At 42.5% G+C, this 16,218-nt stretch overlaps 1 protein-coding gene and 1 long non-coding RNA gene across 6 annotated transcripts in view; one reads left to right on the top strand and one right to left on the bottom strand.

The window, feature by feature from the left end:
• Window positions 1-1,302: 1,302 nt before the first annotated feature.
• Window positions 1,303-11,783, bottom strand: LOC125459039 (uncharacterized). 2 transcript variants are annotated; one of them, XR_007248943.2, is made up of 4 exons: window positions 11,554-11,783; window positions 11,190-11,443; window positions 8,907-9,081; window positions 1,303-6,023 (listed from the first exon to the last, which is right to left on the bottom strand). It is a non-coding gene; the product is annotated as an uncharacterized LOC125459039 (long non-coding RNA). The 2 variants fall into 2 exon arrangements; XR_007248944.2 differs by having other exon boundaries at window positions 8,913-9,081.
• The window catches only part of LOC125459038 (zinc finger protein 229-like), a 29,225-nt gene continuing 24,393 nt past the window's right edge, over window positions 11,387-16,218 (top strand). For 2 of the 4 annotated variants that reach the window (XM_048544947.2, XM_059651521.1), the window contains exons 1-2: window positions 11,474-11,982; window positions 12,215-12,257. The gene's annotated coding sequence lies outside the window, so the exon portion shown is untranslated. The other 2 variants (XM_048544946.2, XM_048544949.2) reach the window with 2 other exon arrangements.

Below are 16,218 nucleotides of genomic sequence, written 5' to 3'. Positions count from 1 at the left end.
CGAAAATAAAAAAAAATGCAACTGCTAATCCTAACATAAATGAAAAGCAAAAGACCTGAGGGTGCTGTAAATCAGAGACAAGAACAGGAATTGCTGGAAATCTCTGGTCATCACACAGCATCTGTAGAGAGAAATTGCTGTTGACCTTTCAGGTTGACTGACCCTTCTTCAGACAGTTCTAAGTATGGGTCGCTCAATCCGAAACGTTGAGTCCGATTTCTCTCCACAGATGCGACCGGACTGGCTGAGCTTTTCCAGCGATTTCCATATTTGTTCATGGTTCCTAATGTGTAGCCCAATGTGCATAAATGGCGATTATGTTTCATTTGATCCACAACTGACAGGAGTAAACTTTGGTCCAAAAATGAATGAATTAAAAAGAACTTGCTTTGATCCATTCCACAAATCCACAGCACCCACCTCCCAAAATATGTAGAAAATCTTTGCACCCTTAAACGTGCTCTTCAACACCAAAAATGTGGCACTTTACTTCTAAACGAAGGAGTCAAAGTGCTTCCTGAGATAGTATGGCAGGCTGGAACTGTTTTGATGGAGGCTGGTTTGAAGTACAGCACAATGTGGGTTTCAATGCTTACACTGAGGTCAGCATGAAAGACCCTCCTTCTCAACTTCTGCCCTTGCCTGACAGAGATATGGGCCAAATGCTGGCAAATGGGCCTAGATTTGTATAGAATATCTGGTCAGCATGGACGAGTTGGACCAAAGATGTTTCGTATTTCCTTGCTGTATATCTCTACAACTCTTTCAAACACTCTCTCTCCAGAACAGCCTGTCTCTCATATACTCTCATGCTTTTACACACTCTTGTACATACTCTCTCTTCCACTCTTACACACACACACTTACACTCACTCTCTCGCACACAAACACTCTCAGAGACTCTTACTTGTACACTCTTAGGCATTCACACACACACACTTGCACAAGCAAACAAACACATACTCGTACACATGCACTCTCGTGGACACTCTGACATACATTCTCTCAGGCATTCTCTCTCACATAGTCTCTCTCACACTGTCACAATAGTGCACACATGCACTCTTACACACAGCCTCTTGCACATGTACACACTCACTCTTGTATTCCCCAATGTCCTGTTAGGGGCCCAGACATCTGGAAGGTTGGTCTTTGATTGGAGATGGTAATCAGTGAAATCTTTCAGATGCTGTGTTCTGCATTTTACAGCAAGATGAATTCAATATAGAAGAGAAAGCTCAATATTTTATTGTTAACGCCTTCATTTTGAGAACAGTTAAATCATGGAAAAAATGTCACAGATGGTGCTTTTTAAAGGGGACATTGCAGCTTCATAAATCAACCACGTCTCCAGAAATTAAATTCCAGCCAGTTATAGGGTTGTTAACTTCAGGAGAAACAATCGTCAGAAGATCAACCCTGAGTCTGCTTAACACCAGCAATAACTGTAAAATCTAAACATGAATCTGTTGGTGTGTTAAAAGGTTTGATGAATCCCTTCCCACACACACAGCAGGTGAATGGTCTCTATCCAATGTGTGCTGTGATGAGTTGAGCCTGAGCTCATGACTTCAGGGAAGGGGAGTGTTACCTGGATATTGTGTTCCATGAGAGAGTCATACACACCAGGTTAAGTTGTTCAAATTTGGCCAGTGATTATGGTCAGGGTCAAGAGGCATAATGTGTCATTTGCCTATTTCCAAGGTAAGGAAAATCTTAAACCAGTTTGAAAGGATGTTACAGTCAGGTTGGTTGGGATTCCAATGTTGTTGCCCATGTGGGGACCAACAACAATGGCAACAGTAGTAAAGAGATTCTGTTTGGGGACTATTACATAGCACAATCTCAAAGGTTTAATCTCTGCATTCTTACCCTGTGTTCAAATTAGCATTGCAATCTAGAAAAGCAGAGAAGTAAACAAGAGGCTAAAGGAGTGATGCAGGAAAGAGGCATTCCATTTCGTGGGGCACATTTCTCCATATGTACGTAAGAAATCTTTGAGAGTTTGGAAACAGCTGTCTAACAGCCTAGATGTTGTTGCTGGTTAACTCTGATCAAACACCTATATTCACTTGTGAATTTGCTCATTTTTCTGCAGATGTGATTCCAGACCTACTCCCAGCAACTCCACGCACACCCTCTGAAACCTGAATGACTTTTCTGGACTTACAATGATGGTTTTTTTTTAATCCTATCCTTCTCTTGAACAGTCACTGGGGATTGAGGATGATTTTCTTTCACTCTAGTGTTGAAGTGATTAAATAGTTCAATATAGGTTCCACAATCCCTGACATTAGCGAGGCAGGTGGTATTTGATATCGTGAGTGGCTGGGATGCACAGGTTTTCATTTGCTTTTCCATCTGCATCTGGAACTGTTTTCAGCTGATGTTGCCCAGTGGATGAAAAATATGAGGGACCATTGATAGATCCTTGAAGGACACCCTAGGAATCAAGTTCAGGCAATCAGAAGATGAGCACTGACATGGCAGTATTTAGATAAGACAGAAATGGAAAATGATATGAGTTGATGTTCATAGAAGAACTTCAGAGGCAGTTTTGGGTGGTAAAGTCGGGGTAGGGAGGGATAGGGCAGAGGTAACTGATCAGGTGCACTCACTCTGAATGACTTAGTCCATGAGATCCACACTTGTATTCAGTCTTGAGAATGGAGGAGATGGGGAAAGCTCTTCAACGTGGAACAGGAATGGACCTTTTGCCCCCGAGCCTGCTCCATCATTCCATTAGATCATAGCTGACCATTTCTTTCCTGCAGTATTCCCATTTCTTATTGTGTCATTCACCTTCAGAAATCTATTGTTTTATGACTGAAAATCTTCAATGAATTCCATCTGAGTGAAAAGTTCCTCCTCATTCTGGTCTAAAATGGCATACACTTTATTTAGAGACTATGTCTCCTGGTTCTAGGCTCAACATCAAAAAGAGAAATCCAATCAACATCCATACTGTAAGAATTTCTGAGGTTTCATTGAAATCATTGCTCATTCTCCAAATAATATTATCCCAGATAATGGTAATAGTGCACAAGTTAAATCTCAGTGAAACCTGGCTTGATAAATCACACACTTTATTTTTGAAATTTAGTTCAGATAATTGCGTCACTGAATATATTCATGTAAGGTTGCCAATGTTTGTTTATGAAAACAACGGAAGTTTATTGCAGTAAAGGGAAAATAGGCTCTATCTGTATGTGACAATTTTGAAAGATATTAACATAAAAAGCTATTGAATCCATTTTCCTAGCAATATTCTTTACAATACTCAATTTCAGTAAAGTATTGCTCGTATAATTTTTATTCATTCACGGGATGGGGGTGTTGCTGGCACTGCTAGCATTTATTGCCAAACCATAATTGCCCAGTAGAAAGTGGTGGGGAGCTGCCTTCTTGAATGTTTGATGTCCCTTGGGTATCGGAGCACCCACAGTTCTATTTGGAACAGAGTTCCATGTTATTGACCCAGTGATCCTGAAAGAAGGTGATTTTGTTCCAAGTCACACTGCATATGCTTTGAGAGAGAAGTTGCATTGTGTTGTTCCCATGCATCCACTGTATTTCTCAATTTTCAAAATCATCAGAAGGTTGTTTTGAAGGAATTATTGTTATGCATCTTGGAGATGGCACATACTTCTGCAACTGTGCATCAGTGATGATGGAGTGAATGTTGAAGTTGATAGTTGGGGGTGCCAAACCAACCGGTTTTTGCATTTCAAACACCATGGCAATTTTAACAGTCCACCTTTACATTTGTTGAGAGTTTCTATGCATCTTCTTTTTTCCCCTTCCATCAGTTTGGGGTCATCCTTTATTGGATTATAGATTACTCCCAATCCCCTGGTTCATCGCTTTTTCTTGCAATCTTACAGACCACCTCCTTGGATCTAATGTAGCCTGTCAGCCACATCTAATTTATTTTTTTCTCGCTGCATATTTATTTCTTCAACAAATGCATAATTGTTGTAAACTATGCAATACTTATTCACATATTTGCTAATACGTGTGTACTTTCAAATCATTTTCTGTTTTTTGCCAATCACAGACAACTTGCCATTCTATAGTTTCCATTGTTCTGATGAGACCATAATTCTAGAACGAACTATATCACTTCCAAAGCTGAAAGAACTGCAGATGCTGTAGATCAGAGACAAAAATAGATGGGAGTACTCCTCAGAACTGACAAAGGGTCACTTGAGATGAAACACAAACTCTGATTTCTCTCCACAGATACTGCCAAACCTGCTGAGCTTTTCCTGCTTATTCTATTTTTGTCTCTGTAGCACTTTTAAACTTGATTAAAATTCCACATTATGGTCACTATTTAACAAAGGCTCCTTAACAATAAGGTTATTAATGACCCTTCTCTTTGCAGAATTCTCAACCTGAAGCTGATATCTAAAATGCTTCAGTGCAAACTGCAAAAATTGACCCTCCACAGCATTCATGCTGATTTGGTTCTCACAGTCTGTACAGAAATTGAAGTTACCCATTACCACTGTAGTATGTGTATTACAGGGACATTTGTTTTTCTGATCTATATTCACAAGAAATTGTTCTGGATGTTAAAATAGATTCAGCAGACTGTGCATTCAATGCAAAATCCAAATAATTATCTTTATCCATAGCTTTACATCCTAAACCTGGGCTGGAGATATTAACATGCCTCTGACCTGAATATAAATAACAACAAATTACAGCTCCTAAAATCACCTACGGACTCGTGGCTGTCTCTGAAGGTGCACCACAAGGTGGGGTTTCTGAGTGAATCCTTTACAACATTCAGTGCAGATGAATGGCTTCTCTCCAGTGTGAACTCACTGGTACACAGTGATTTGAGATGGTCATCTGAACCTAATCCAACAGTGAGTGCATCTGAATGGTCTCTCATCAGTGTGAACACCATTGACGTAGCATCAGTTCCCCAGAGCTTTTGAAAACACTTCCATCAGTCTGGACATTTAAAAAGCCCTTCATTAGAGTGAACACATTGATGTGTATCAAATGCCAGGATCTTGCAAAGCACATCCTGTATTTTGTGCATTTAAAAGTGGTGAATTCACTAGTGGGTCAGGAGGTGTATTTTCTGAGTGAAACCCTTCGCACACCTGGAGGGAGTGAACAGTCTCTCTCCAGTGTGAGTGTGCTGAAATACAGTGAGACAAGATGACCATCTGAACTTAGGCCAACAAAGAAAGCACCTGAATGGTCTATTGTTAGTGTGAACACATTGGTGTAACTTTAGCTCTCAGGAGCTTTTATAAAATCTTTCTGTCTGGACATTTGAAAGGTCTGTTCTCAGTGTGAACTCGCTGGTGTGCCATGAGCAGGGATGACTCACAACATCCTTTCTCACACTAAGTGTTGCTAAGTTGTCTCTCCCCCAGAATGAATTGGCTGGTGCGTCAACAGGCTGGAGAACTAAATGAATACCTGCCCACATTCAGAACAGATGAATAATCTCTGTGAAGACACTGGTGTAGAGTGAGTTAGGATGATCTGTTGAACCCAGTTCCATACGGGGAGCACCTGAACAGTCTCTTGTCAGTGTGAACATGCTGATGGGATATCAGCTCATTAGAATTTTTACAGCACTTCACACAGTCTGTATATTTAAAAAGGTCTCTCCTCAGTGTGCACTCACTTGTGTTTCCACAGGGTGGATAACTGAGTGAATCCCCTCCCAAAAAGGGAGCAGATGAATGGCCTCTCAATGTGAACACATTGGTGAATGTTCAGCCCAGAGCGGCAACTGAATCATTTCTTATAGTCCTGCATTTCCATGGTTTCTCCCTAATGTAACTGCATTTATGGTTCTGTCAGTCAGTTGATTGTTGTGAAGCCTTTTATGCGCACAGAACATGTGTATCTGTTCTCGCCACCATGAATGGTGCTTTTTCTTCCTATGTTTAAAATCTGTTGACAGTCTGGTTGTGATAAATTAGGTGACGCCATCAGATCATGGTGTTCGGTTTCAGTATCCTGACTTCAAATCCTCCTCTTTGCATATCCTATTAATTGATTTAAACAGAAAAAATGGAATGAGAAAGAAGCCACAAAGACATAGGTTTAGGTTGTGTAATACTGAGTAAACCTAGTAATACGTGGGGCTAGCATTTTGGACAAGTGACCATGAAAGGTGCTGGATTGCCTTAGAAACTAAAGCTATCAAAGAAGGAGCCTGTTGTCTGCTCTGAACCTGCACAAGACAGTAGGAACTTTATGAAGCAAAGTGAGAGAGAAAAACGAGAGACATGGTTAGGAAGTCAGAGAGGTAAGGGGCAAAAAGCAGGACACTATATATCTAAACTTGTCCAGAGATTTGACAGGATTTTCACCAGTTCAAAGACTGAGGGCAGCAAATCTATGTAAACGTCATTACCAGCAAGTTACCCTCCAAGATGCATTATACTCGCCTGTTTGACAGCCAATACTGGAGGTACAGAGTCTTGCTTTAATCAGTTATTAGGAGGATGAACGTCAGTGCCTTCAGTCCCTGTAATGAATTCCGTGCAGCAGCCGCCAACTGAATCTCTCTCCTTGGGAACTGTCTGGCTCTGAAACAGGCTTTCCAGGACCTTGAAGCCATATTTCACCCCAAACTGAGATTCCCATACCATACATCAGTAAAACCACCTATTTCCATCTCAATACCATCATTGACTTTGCCCCAGCCTCAGCTCATACGCTTCTGAAATTCTCATCCATTCCATTATTATCTGTAGACATCAATCAAAACACCTTCCACATTCACCTTCCCTGGAACTGAGATCACCCGTCATCCTCTGCTACCTTATGAATTCCATTCTCTCTGATGAAGGGTCCAGGCCCGAAACGTCAGCTTTTGTGCTCCTGAGATGCTGCTTGGCCTGCTGTGTTCATCCAGCTGCACATGTTGTTATCTTGGATTCTCCAGCATCTGCAGTTCCCATTTTCACTGCCCCTGAATCCCGTCCTCCCTTCTTGAAACAAAATGGCGGCCGTAAAGCTGAGCTTCTTCCTTGGACAAACAAGGACCGCCTGACACAGGCCTGGAGAGTCAAATTCGGAATTTGCGACCTACAGAAGGTGTTTGTGAAGTGTCTCTGCTCCTTTCTCCAAATGTGTCTCCTACACAATGGTGTCCTACCTGCCGCTGGAGAAAGTCTCACTGTCCTGATCAAAATGACACTGTGCATGCCCACATACAACCCAAACCTCCGCTTGTGTCTTGGGTCCCGACCTGAAACGTCAGCTTTTCTGCTCCTTTCATGCTCTCTGGCCTGCTGTACATTGTTATCACTGACTCCAGCATCGGCAGTTCTTACTATCTTTGCTTGCATCTCAACATTGTGAGAGATTAAACGTGTTGTTTCTGCAGGTAAGGATGAATGATGGGATCTTGCAAAAGCAGAAATTCACAAGATTTTGTGGCAGAAGTTTATCATTAACCAGAGATTAGGTTCTGCAAAGATGGCAGTTAGCACGACCAGAAACATTCTTTCTGCAGACAAGGACATGGTAGAGATAAGGGTATTGTAGCAGAGGCTTATTTCTGCAAACCTGACAATTCGCACGTCCAGCGTGTCTAGTGCTCTTTAGGATAGCCAAATAAGGATTGCAGTAAAAAAAAGGGAATGGGGCCTTCGGCCGGCAGAAAAGGGAACAATAAACAAGGGCTGTCCGACAGGACAGGGAATGATAGGATAAGACCAATGGGAGCAGGGAGGCGTGATTCCGGAACTTGGAAACTGTATAAGTATGTTTAACACGCTTTGTAGTGTGTGCCTGTCTAGCAGACACCCTTTCTTGCAAGATCGTACAGAATAAAATTGTCTTGTTTCCAAGGCTTTGTCTCAGGCTGAATTTGTGAGCAGGGACTGTTTGTCACAACATGTTTTTTTTAGTGCAAAGTGAATATTCGTAACCGCAAACAACGTTGGCTGAAAAGGCCGCCGTTAGCACTCGCTCTGGAGACTTGTGACGAAGTTTCTTATGCGAGTTCTGTGAATTAATTGGAAATATGTAAATTTTCATGATGTGCATCTCAACTATTTCTTAAAATCTCCCATTGATTTATTAGAGAGGCTTAATACTTTACTATGTACAGGGAACGATGGCATCTTGGAAAATCTTTCGCTGTTTCCTTTTCACTTCCCTCCCTGCAAGACTCCGGCCCCGCCCCTCACACAGGTCAAAGGACCAGCAGCGGCTCTGCCCTCCAGTTCCGCTTCTTCCTCCTATTGGCTCATAGAACATTACAGTGCAGTACAGGACCTTTGGCCCTCGATGTTGCGCTGTCCTGTGAAACCAATCTGAAGCCCATCTAACCTGCACTATTCCATTATCATCCATATGTTTATCCAATGACCATTAAAATTGCCTTGAAGTTGGCACATCTACTGTTGCAGGCAGAACAAGTGCTACTCAGCAGCTCTGCACCGGAAACACATTAAAGGGAGAATGATGCAGACCTTCTTAACAAGAGAAGTCAGGGCCGGTCTCTTGTGATGCAGTGATAGTGCCTACTCTTGGACTGAGAGGCTTGAGGTCTATTTCCACCTGGAGCAGGGGAGCGTAATAACATATCTGAACAGGTTAATTAGGAAAAATAAGGGAAGGCAGGAACCTAATGAAAAGAAAAGAAAATATGTCCAATATGGTGAAGATCAATCAGAAACCAGAGGAGTTTAAATGCCAGCAGAGGACAACTTAAGAAAAGGGAAATGAAATATAAGAATAAGCTAGCCACTTACACAACTGAACAACACAGAAGAGATTTTTTGGTATATGAAGAGGTAAGACTAAACATTCTACAGCTGGAAAATGAGGCAGGAGAAGTAATAATGGAAAACAAAGAAATGCCAAATGAGATAAATCATGACTTTACATCCATCTTCATGGTGGAAGCATACCAGAACCTTATTTCTGAAGGAGGGTCCAGGCCTGAAACATCAGCTTTCCTGCTCCTTTGTTGCTGCTTGGCCTGCTGTGTTCATCCAGCTGTACATCTTGATATCTCTATCTTCAAGAAAGTCAGATCACTTTCGTGGCTATCAAAAGGAGAAGATGCTGGGGAATCTGAAAGGCCTGGAGGTGAATAAATTGCATGGATTAAACCCCAACATTTGGGAGGTAGCTGAGATGGTTGCAGGGGCATTGGTGGTGATCTTTCAGGCATCACTGAAGTGAGGGATGGTTCCAGAAAACTATAAAATTGCTGATACAATCCCTCTTTAAGAAATGAGGGAAATGGCAGGCTGATTCACCTGACCTCAGTTGCTAGTAACATTTCAGAGTTCATGATTAAGGATGACATAGTGAAGTATTTTGAAGTGCATGGTAAATCAGGGATGAGTTAGCACGGCTTCAGCAAGGAGAGATCATGCCTGCAAATTTGTTAGAATTCTTTGAAGAATTAACAAGTAAATTAAACAAAGGAATTCTAGTGGATGTCACCTATTTGGATTTCCAGAAGGCCTTTGACAAGGTGCAATAGAAGAAGCTGCTAAATAAGATAGGAGCCTATGGCTTAATGGGGCAAAATGTTAGCATGGATAGAGGATTGGCTGACTGTAGAAGGCAGGGATAGGGGATAACTGGGTCTTTATCCTTTGGCAATGAGTGACTAAGTAATCCACAGAAGTCATTGTTGGGACCACGACTGTTCATATTATACATTAATGATCTGGAATGAAAGAACTGTGGGGCATTGGGTGAAGACGTGGCAGGTGAAATAAAATGTGACAAAATGCACTTTGGCAGGAAGAATAGAGGCACAGCTTATTTTCTAAAAGGGTAAAGGCTTTGGAAATCTGAAGCATAAGGGGACCGAAAGTTCAAGATTCTCAAGGTTAAAATGCAAGTTCATTTGGCAGTTTGGAAGCCAAGTGGGATGTCAGCATTCATTTCAAGAGGGTGCAATACAAGAACAGAGATTTACAGCCTAAGTTGTATAAGACTCTGTTCAGACTGTATTTGGAATATTGTGAGCAGTTTTGAGCCCAGTATTTACAAAAAGATGTGTTGATACTGGAAATTTACACAAATGATCCCAGTGATGGAGGGCTTGCCATATGTGGAGCAGTTATAGAGTCATTGAGCTGTACAGCATGGGAACAGAACCTTTAGCCCACCTCGTCCAAGCCAATCGGATATCTTTAATTAATTAGTCCTACTTGCCAGCATTTAGCTCACATTCTCTCTAAACTCTTCCTATTCATTTACCCATCCAAATGCTTTTTAAATGTTATAATTGTAGCAGCCTCCACCACTGCCCCTGGCAGCTCATTCCGTACACACACCAACCTTTGGGTGAAAAATCTTCCCCTTCAGTCCCTTTTATATTTTTACCCTCCCACATTAAACAATGCCCTTGAATTTCAGATTCCCATACCCTGGGGAAAAGACCTTGTATAGTCACCTTTTTTTATGCCCCTGGGTGATTTTGTAAACCTGAGATCACCCCTCAACATCCAGTGCTGCAGGGGAAAATAGCCCTAGCCTATTCACTCTTCCCAATAGTTCAAATCCTTTAGCTCCGATAACATCCTTGTACATTTAATCTGTATCCTTTCAGGTTTAACGTCTTTTCTATAGCAGCAGGAGACTAGAATTGTCCCCCTTCCTGCAGCATCATTGCCCCAAATCTACCTCAGACCTGTTTGGTGGGGATCGGTGACGTTTTGTAAGCCCACAGATACGAGACCTGTCAGTCTTTAAAAACAGCAGCAGCAATCAGCCCTCTCTGATGAAGGGTCTAGGCCCGAAACGTCAGCTTTTGTGCTCCTGAGATGCTGCTTGGCCTGCTGTGTTCATCCAGCCTCACATTTTATTATCTAGCAGCAATCTCCTGTTGTGCTGTAGTCATGACCTGCACGGACGCATTGCAGTGCCATACTCTCTAACTGACAGACTGGACCCTCCTCCTCTGTTTTTAAGATCTTATGGACTCCTTGCGCTCTGCAATTCACTTTTCTATTTTCCCTTTCCGACTCACCCCACCCACATTACTCCATGATTGGAGCTGTCGAGCATACAAGCCTCTGAAATTCCCTCCCGAATACCCTTCATCCATCTTTAAGATATATTTTAAAATCGATCTCTCTAATCGACATTTCGATCATCTGTGAAGCACCTTAGAAGATGTGACAACGTGAGGTTCTATAGAATACAAACAGTATTTGTTATTGCCGTACATTCGTTGAATCAGGAATTACACGTTTCTTCCCAACTCAGAACGAACACGCATTGACGCCGATGAACAACTGCAAATACCGGAAGACTGCGCGTGACACGCTTGAGGTCCTAGTGATTGATGTCAGCGCAGAACCAATAGGAGGACGGGGCGGGTTGGAAGACCGGGCTGGACCTCCAACCAACCAATCGGAGTGAAGTAGAATAAACCACTTGATCATCTTTGCGCGCTGCGGTGTGGCTGAGGCTTGGGCGCCTGCAAAATACGGTAAAGGTGGGAGGGAAATAGTATTAATATGAGCTGAGATGTTTTACAAAAACTAGGTGCACTATCTCTGCACGTCAGAAAACACAAGTTTGAAGTACCTAGTCCGGCGTTTAGAGCAACCGGGGAAACGCCAAACCAAAAGAACTGCGATGCTGCAAAGCAGGAACAAAAACCGAAGTTGCTGCAAAAGCTCAGCAGGCCTGGCAGCATCCGTGAAGGGAAAATCAGAGTTAATGTTTCGGGTCTAATGACTATTCCTCAGAACTGTAGGGTTAGACCTGATTGATTGCCACCATCTTTGTTGAGGGAAATGATCCGTGCGCACATGCGAGGTCGCTAACTTTGGTCAGTTTCAGCGGGACGCATGCGCAGCCTTCCAGGCAGGATGTGTTTGGGGAGGATTTGCGTAAATGAGATTCAAACCAAGGAATGTGTTTGTTTCTTCTGGATTTCTTTCCCAGAATGTGAATCATAACAGCTAATTTTTTTTCTTGTCAATACCCAACTTCTTCAGTTTCTTATAATGGGTACATTTTAGCCCTATTCAGTATTTTACTGTTATTTTCAAAGACCTTTTGGAAATGAATTTTATACTGATCTTGTGCTGCTGCTGTCTTACAAGATTCATTTTCCCACACTATCTTTTGCAGTCAGGAATTCCTTTTCCAGCAAGAGAGTGCATTTCCATTCTATTTCAGGCCATAAAATTCTGCACCATTTTCACTTCCTGAAACATTAACTATGCTTCTTCCTCCACAGGTACCAGCGAGCATTGCCAAAATCCTTGATGCCTTTGGAGAAGGTGATGTTTAACTTTCATGTACTGCAGTTTGTGTGGCGACGGTGCTTCCATGATGTAGTTAGCTAAGAAGTTACAGTGGCCTAGGCCTGAAATGTCAGCTTTCCTGCTCCTATGATGCTCCTTGGCCTGCTGTGTTCATCCCGCTCTACACCTTATTATCTCGGATTCTCCAGCTTCTGCAGATCCTACTGTCTCTGAAACAGGTCATTCACCCTGCAGTTAGTGAAAATTTGACAAAGAATGTTAAAATCAACAACAGTTTTTTTAATCATATTTATAATTTCACAAAAGTACTGTTGAGGAACTTTTGACATGAGGCCACTGATGGAGATATGAGGTCAAGTGACCAAAAGCATTGCTAAATAATATCTTAAAAGAGGAAAGCAGACGTGGGGAATTTAGGGTGGGAATTCCAGTCCGTGTTATCTTGGCAACTGTAGAAACAACTAATAATGGTGAAGCAATGAATAGATGCATTGTTGGAATCTGGAACAAATTCTGTTGTCGATGTTGCAAAGGTTGTGTGGTGTAGGCAGACGGGGATAATTACAGCCAGGAATTAACTGAAGTGTGGACATTTTTTAAAATGTTTATACGTAGGAGGCTTTTGATGGGTTGACAAGTTTTGGTACAAGTGAGCACATGAGCAGCAAAGTTTTAGATATTTTTGAGATGACAGTTATGTTGAATTTGGGAGGCTGGCTAGGAGTACTTTTGGCTAGTTAAGCCCAGAGGTGACATAGACATGGATGAGAGTTTCAGCAAATGAGCTGAGACTTAGGGTAGATGTGAGTTTGCTCACTGAGCTGGAAGGCTCGTTTTCAGACGTTTCGTCACCATTCTAGGTAACATCATCAGTGAGCTGCCGATGAAGCTTCGTTGGAGTCTCACTGATGATGTTACCTAGAATGGTGACGAAACGTCTGAAAACGAACCTTCCAACTCAGCGAGCAAACTCACATCCAGAACCTCAACCTGAGCTACAAATCTTCTCACAACTCGCTACTTAGGGTAGAGTCAGGTGATGTCACTGAACTGGAAATACATGGTCTAGGTGTGGCACTGGAAGGTCACTCTCATTTAACCTCCGGAATTCAGTGTTAGTAAATTTTGAGAATCAAGTCTGTAACAATATCTGGAGCTGAGTGGTCCTTGCGGAAATCAAACTGGGCGTCACTGAGCAAGTTATTGCTGAGCAGTTGCTGCTGGATAACACTTTTGATACTTTTCATTACTTCCGTGATCAAGAGTAGACTGCAGGATGGGAAATTGGCCACGTTGGATTTACTTTGTGTTTTTGTGCTAAACATTCCTGAACAATGTTCCACGTTGTCGATAAATGCGAGTGCTGTTGTAGTACTGGAACAGCTTGGTTTGGCAGTGGGTAAGTTCTGGAGTACCGGTGGTCAGTGCTATTGCCAGAATGTTGGCAGGGCCCAAAGCCTTTGCACTATCTGCCCATTTGTTGATATTACGTGAAGTGAATCCAGTTGGTTGAAGACTGGCACCTGCAATGTTGGGGACCACTGGAGAAGGCCAAAATGGATTATCCACTTGGCACTTCTGGTTGAAGATTGTTGCACGTGCTGTAGTCTTCTCTTTTGTGTCGATGTATTGAGCTCCTCCATCAGTAAGGGTCGTGATTTTTTTTTTGTGGTGGCTCCTCTAGTGAATTGCTTAATTGTCCATCACCATTCACGACTGGCTGTAGCAGAACTGCAGAGCTTAAATCTGATCCATTGTTTGCAGGATTGCGAAGCTCTGTCTCTTGTTGCTTATGCTGTTTGGCATGCAGATGGTCTTTGGTAGCTTTACCAGGCTGGCCCCTCATTTTTAGGTATGCCTGGTGCTGCTCCGTCTTGTACTATCCATTGAGCCAGGGTAGATTCCCTGTGTTGATGGCGGTGGTTGAGTGGGGGATATGCTGTGCCATGACATTACAGCTTGTGCTGGAGTATAATTCCATTGATGTTGATGATGCCCAAAGCCTCATAGATGCCATGTTTTGAGTTCCTACATCTGTTCCAAGTCTGTCCCATTTAGCAAGGTGGTAATGTGCCACTCACTACAGTGGAGGCTATTCTCAATGTGAATATAAGGCTTTGTCTCCACAAGGACTCTGTTGGTTGCTGTCACCAATACTGTCATGGACAGATGCATCTGCAGCTGGCAAATTTGTGATGATGAGACCGATTATGCTTTTCTCTCTTGTTGGTTCCCTCACCACGTGCTGCAGATCTAGCCAAGCAGATTTGTCCTTTAGGACCTGACCAACTCAATCAGTAATCCAACTCTTAATGGTGAACATTGAAATCCTGTACCCGTAATACATTTGGTGCCATTTACACCCTTTAGTGTTTCCTCCAAGTATTGTTCATCATGTTTGAATACCGATTTGTGGTACGTGGTAACCAGTAGGAGCAATGAGACTGACTTCAGATGCTTGGAAAATGTTGAGTACTCTCAGGGAAAATCAATCCTGCGCCTCCACCTCTGCCTGGTCTGCCCTGCCGGCATAACGGGACAGGGCACATGTTAGGGGGGTGGTGGTGGTGTCTGGGTCATTACCTGAAAGGTATGATTCAGTGTGTATACCTACATTAGGCTGTTTTTTGACTAGACTGTAAGTCAGTTCTCCAAATTTTGACGCTCGCCCCCAGATGTTAGTAAGGAAGACTTTGCAGAGTTGGTAGTGATTCTTTGGCTGTGTTTTCTGGTGTCTTGCTAGTTGCCACATTATCCATCCAGTTTCATTCCTTTGTTGAAACTTTGCAATGATTAATACAACTGAGTGGCTTGCTGGGCCACTGTGAGGTTGACAGGTGTCTTTACCTGGAGGATATTAGATATTATTCTGCCGTTGACCATGTCTAGCAGTCAATAGATTCTTAACTTTTTCTTGAGTTCAGATTCCACCATTTGCCGAGGTGGGATTCAAACCCAGACTTCAGTTATATGTTTTAAAATTCTGGATAGAAGTTAAAGACATTGGGTTTGTTGACTCATTTTAAATATCTCTAACACAGGTTTTATTTCTTGCAAAACACTGTTCATCGTACTGTCTCCTCCATGCTCCTCCCCCAATCCCCAACAAGAATGAGGGGCACGTAGAGTTTCTTTGTCGCTAATATTCAGAAAATCCGATCAGCTGCCTGTGCTGCTTCCCTCCCTTCCTGTAGCCCACCAAGCCAACCTGCCACGCGAGTTGCTTCTCATTTTAGCCCAAACTTACATCTCTCTCCAGTGCTTTGTAAGCCTTATTCAGAGCTCATCTCGACCCTTTACTTTATTCCTGATAAACAACAGACGTTTCAACTCTTTCTCTCTTCTCCTCCTCCTCGTCACTCCCCAAAGCCAGTTCACAGATACTGTTCCTTGTTCCTTGTTTTGTCTGTCTCTCTTCTTGTTATACCCTTCTCACCCTTTCTGTTAAAACAATATTTGACCTCACTGTCATTGGAAAAACCTGTTCCATCTCCACTCTCCCTTTGCTCTCTAAAGTCCATGTATTTGATGTTAGTCAAAGATCTATTTTTGGCCCCTCCTGTTTCTCACCTGCATACTGTCAGTTGGTGACATTGTCTGAAAAAATTGTGCTTGTTTTCGCCACCATCCCCATCCATTGCTCCACTGTTACTCAATTATCGAGCTGCTTATCATTACTTGATTAGCTGATATTTCCACCAGTAAAACTTTGCGATGGTTAAATCCATTGCCTTCAGTTGTTATTACAAATTACTTTCCCTTACTTCTGAGACCCTCCCCCTTGCGAACTGGCTGAGACTGAACTACACTCTTTTTAAAATATTGCTCTCATATCTGACCCCAAGTTGAGCATCTGACCTCATGTCTCCTCAATCTCAAATACCAGAAATTTTAGTCTCTAAAACTTCCCTTCTTTCCACCTCACCCTAGCTCATTTACTACTGAAACTCTTACCTGAGTCTGTGTTACCTTAAAC

The sequence above is a fragment of the Stegostoma tigrinum genome, chromosome 15 (assembly GCF_030684315.1).
Source record: "Stegostoma tigrinum isolate sSteTig4 chromosome 15, sSteTig4.hap1, whole genome shotgun sequence".
NCBI lineage: Eukaryota > Metazoa > Chordata > Chondrichthyes > Orectolobiformes > Stegostomatidae > Stegostoma > Stegostoma tigrinum.
Note: the sequence above shows the minus strand (reverse complement) of the source record. Positions and strands in the feature narration are given on the sequence as shown.